Source organism: Elephantulus edwardii, unplaced genomic scaffold (assembly GCF_000299155.1).
Source record: "Elephantulus edwardii isolate Elephantulus edwardi_28Jun2011 unplaced genomic scaffold, EleEdw1.0 scaffold00158, whole genome shotgun sequence".
NCBI classification, from domain to species: Eukaryota; Metazoa; Chordata; class Mammalia; order Macroscelidea; family Macroscelididae; genus Elephantulus; species Elephantulus edwardii.
In genome coordinates, this window is record NW_006399908.1 from 620,467 (window position 1) to 625,586 (window position 5,120).

Below are 5,120 nucleotides of genomic sequence, written 5' to 3' on the forward strand. Positions count from 1 at the left end.
CCCCAGGAATAGATGGTATACCAATTGACATATTTCAGCTAACAGATGCTACCCTGGATGTGCTCACCAAGTTGTGCCAAGAAATCTGGAGAACACCACTTGGCCAACTGACTGGAAGAGATCTATATTTGTTCCCATTGCAAAGAAAGGTGACCCAACAGTGTGGAAACTATAGAACAGTATCATTGATTTCATATGCAAGCAAGATTCTACTGATTATCTAAAAACGACTGGAACAGTACATCAGCAGAGAACTGCCACAAATCCAGGCTGGGTTTAGAAGGGGTCATGGTACTAGGGACATTGTAGCAAACGTTAGATGGATCTTAGCTGAAAGCAGGGAATACCAGAGGAATGTCTTGTCTGTGTTTCATTGATTATGCAAAGGCGTTTTGACTGTGTGGATAATAACAAACTGGCTGACTCAGGAGAATGGGAATCCCAGAACACTTGATCGTTGTAATGTGAAACCTATACTTGGACCAAGAGGCAGTCATCAGAACAGAGCAAGGAAACACTGCATGGTTCAAAATTGGGAAGGGTGTACGCCAGGGATGTGTCATATCTCCATACCTTTTCAACCTGTATGCAGAGCAGATTATCTGAGATTCTGGGCTCTATGAGGAGAAATGTATCAGGATTGGTGGACGATTTCTCAACAATCTGCATTATGCAGATGACACAACCCTGCTTGCTGAAACTGAGGAGGACCTGAAGCACTTGCTGCAGAGGGTCATGGACTGCAGCCTTCAGTATGGATTGAGGCTCAATTTTAAGAAGACATTCTCACCACTGGATCAGTTGCAGCATCACAGTGGATGGTAGTTTGAGATTGTTCACAGCATTAGTTTACTTGGCTCCACAGTCAGGAAATTAAAGTTCAGGGATGGGAAAGTCTGCTGTTAGGGGCCTCTCCAAAGTACTGGAGAGCAGTGGTGTAACTCTGGAGACTAAGGTGTATCTGATACAGGTTTTGTCTAACATACTTTGGACATGTAAGGAGGGACCAGTCCTTGGAGAGGGACATTATGCTTGGTAGGGTGGAGGGTCAGTGCAGGAGGGGAAGGCCCTCTGAGGTGGATTGATTCAGTGACTGGGGTAATTGGATAGGTGTATCGGAGAGTGTGATTGGCTCAGGACAGAGCAGAGTTTAGGGCTGTTGTACATAAGGTTGCTATGAGTCACAAGCAACTTGACACATAACATCAACAACGGGCATATCTCAGTAGTCATGGTAACAAATCGACTGACAAAGCTTTCCTTGCACACAGATAATGCTAAAGTAATCATATTATCAGCCAGGCAGAATTAAAAAAAAAAACCAAACGTCAGTGATGAGAATTTTGATGATAAAATAGGGCTGTTGTACATAGGGTCACTATGAGTTGCAAGCAACTTGACAGCACATAACAAGAACAATCAAAATTAGGTTTGTTGAAATCACCATTGAAAAGGGAGAGAGTACAACAGAGCTCAAGTAGGGATACAGTATTTCCTACAGAAAATTCTATTAAATAAAAGCATGTATGTCCAAAGTGAGAGGTTATATTTTAATTCTGTTACCTACTGTTCACTACCAATTCCTTTTTGCTTCATGCTACTATTGTTTGTTAGCAGTGGTTTTGCTTTATTTATTTGAGAGCTAGAATGTGATTCATAAGATTAAAATGAAGTAAAATTTTATGCTCTCTTAAAAAGTATAATACATACATATACATACAACTGTAACAGGAATTTATAATGACTACCAGCATATGCACTATAAGTTACATACGGACCATATTGTTACATGAACAAGATTAATACAGAATTACTGTTTTTAAAAGCAAATACACCACAACTAGATAAAGGTGAACAATCCAACTGAAACAAGATATGAACAGACACTTCACCAAAGAAGACATTCAGATGGCCAACAAACACATGAAGAAATGTTCAAAATCCCCAGCTCAGATATAAATCAACTTTGAGATACCATCTCACCCCAGTAAGAATAGCAAAATTTAACAGCACACCAAACAACAAATGCTGGTGAGATGGTGGAGAAACTGGAAACCTTATTTACTATTGGTGGAAGTGTAAAATGGTGCAACCACTATGGAAAGCTGTATGGTACTTTCTCAAAAAGTTGCAAATAGAAATAGCATTTGACACAGCAATTCCACTATTGGGAATATACCCCAAAGAGATCATAACTGCCACCCAAGCACATGTTTATCGTGGCTTTGTTCACTATAGCAAAGAGTTGGAAACAACTCAAGTGCCCATCAACAAATAAATGGATAGAGAAGCTCTGCTATATTTGCACGATTGAAGACTACACTGCATTGAAAATCAAGGAACTCCTGAAATATTCAAAATGGGTGACCTTGGATATTATGCTGGGTGAAATATCTCAGACACAAAAGGACAAATAATGCATAGTGTCACTGTTGTAAAATGGAACTGACATCGGGATGGGGGGGAAGACTGAGGAAGATGGGATAAATAATGTATACTGCATTGAAACAGAGGAGGGAGAAAACTGTTTAAAAGGGATATGTGATTAGGTTTTATTGTCATGACAGGAGTCCAAAATGAAGGCTGCATAGTGGAGTGGATCTGGGGGGAAGGGTTGTATAACAAAGAATTTTACTGTTCAAAGAGAAGAGTGAACAGGGGTTGGTTGGGATTGGGGGACAGGGAGAAAAGTGCAACAATGAATGGAAATCCAAAGTTTCCATAAATATACATTAAAATTAATAAAGTAGCAAGTAAAAAACACTTTGGGGAACTAAAGTACTGTTTCACTTGAGCTAGGAATAGAATGTACTTTTTAAATAATTAGCTTAACTGATGGTTTCATCTTCTCTAGTCATTCAGTCAAAATAATGTGAGAGCTAGTTGCATTTAGTCTGTTAATCAGCTTGCCATCTCTGGGGTCAGCCACATGAGACACCACCTAGAAAGCTGTTAGAAAGACACCACCTAGAAAGCTGTTAGAAATATTCACAGCCACATTCCAGACCCATGTAATTGGCACTGTAGCGAGGTGCCCAGTTGACTTTGGGGCACGTTGAAACTTAACATTTGAGAACTTACATTGACATTTAAGAAGCTCCACTCTCCTAAGGAAAACCTGAAATGCAGGCTTAATAGCCTTCACAATTGTCCTGTCCATCCTCGTCCCAGGCAGACCCAGCTCCTTTCCACCTTCTTCCATACAACCCTGCCTGCTTCGTGTTTCACAGAAACAGGTTGTGGAGAAGGGAAGTACCTTTGAAATAAATTCAAGCCTCGAGTTACAATGCTGAGACATGATTGCTTTGGGCAAAATTTTTAATGATCCAGGAAGCATCAAAAAAAGATGGGAATACACAGAGTCACTATGCCAAAAAGAATTGGTAGACACAAAGATTTCAAGACATAAACAATAACCAATAAAACAAGATTCAAGCTGCACTGAAGACTGGCAAAAATAAGGACCCAGGAATTGATGAGATGCCAATTGACATATTTCAACTAACATGCAATCCTGGACATGCTCACCAGTCTATGTCAGAAAGTTTGCAGAACAGTTGCTTGGCCAACTGGAAGAGATACTTGTTCCCATTCCCAAGACAGAATGTGAACATTATCAAACAATATCACATGCAAGTAAAATATTTTGGAACATCATCCAAAAATTTCAAGCAGGCTTTAGAAGAGGTCATGGCACCAAGGTTATGCTCCAAGTTGAAAGCAGAGAATACCAGAAGAATATATATGTGTTTTGACTATGCAAAGGCATTTGAATGCGTGAATCATAAACTATGGCTAACTTGAGAAGAGTGGGAATCCCAGAACACTTAAAATGTGCTGAAATATATACCTTCACCCAGAAAGCTATTGTCTGAATGGAACAAAGGAACATGGTTTAAAATCAGGAATGGTGTGCATCAGGATTGGATCCTTTTTCCGTATCTATTCATTCATGAAACTGGATTCGGTCAGAGCAAAGTGGCATCAGGATTGGTAGAAGATTCAACAACCTCTGTTATGCAGATGGCACAAACTTGCTTGCTGAAAGAAGAACTTGAAGTGCTTGCTGCATAAAATCAAGGACTACCGTCTTCAATATGGTGTACATATCAACATGAAGAAAACAAAGTTTCTCTAAATAGCATCATGATATATGGAGAAAGGGTTGAGATTATCAATTATTCGGATCAACAGTCCTTGGTACCAGCAGTCAGGAAGCATATTTAGCATTGGACAAGTCTGTTGTCAGGAACCTCTCCAAAACACTGAAAAGTAATATCTCTTTGAAGACTAAGATGCATCTGATTCAGGCTGTGCCTTTTTTCAATCATTTGCTGTGCATATGAGAGCTGGACAATGAATAAGGATGACAGAGGAGTTTGATGCTTTTGAGTTGCAGTGTTGGAGAAGAGTACTGAATATTTCCTGGACTGCCAAAAGGATACATATGTCTTGGGCAAAGTGCAGGCAGAATGCTTCTTATGGGCAAAGATGGTGAAGCTTCACCTCACATACTTGGGGCTTGTTGCTAGGAGAGTCTGTTTCTTGGAAGGGGGCATCATGCTTAGGTCAACAAAAGAGAGGAAAACCCCAAAAAAAGGTGGTTTGACACAGTGACTACAGTAATAGGCTCAATTATGTCAGAGATTACAAGGATGACACAGGAAGGGCATCCTGTTGTTCACAGCGTTCCTATGAGTCCTACTCAGCTTGACGGCACCTAACCACAATAACAGCGGCCCATCATCAGGTAGCTTTGGTGGCCTAGTGGGGAAGGAATTGCACTGTCAACTCAAAGGCAGGCTGTTTAAATCCACCATCTGCTCCAGGGGGGAAAGATGGGCTGTCTCGCATAAAGGTTACAGTGTCTGAAAATCCACTGGAAGATCAGCTATGAGTTGTTTCTGACTGAACGGCATATAACAATAACATGAACAAATCACTGTAAGCATGTGGTAGAAAAATGTCATTGCCATCCCTATGCTGTGTTCTCCATTAAAGGACTCTACTAGTTTAAGATTTTTTTTATTATTAAATTTTATTAGTTTTAATGAACATTTACAGGGATTTGAGGTTTTCATTCCTTCATTGCTGCACCTTTCTCTCTACCCTCCTCCCCA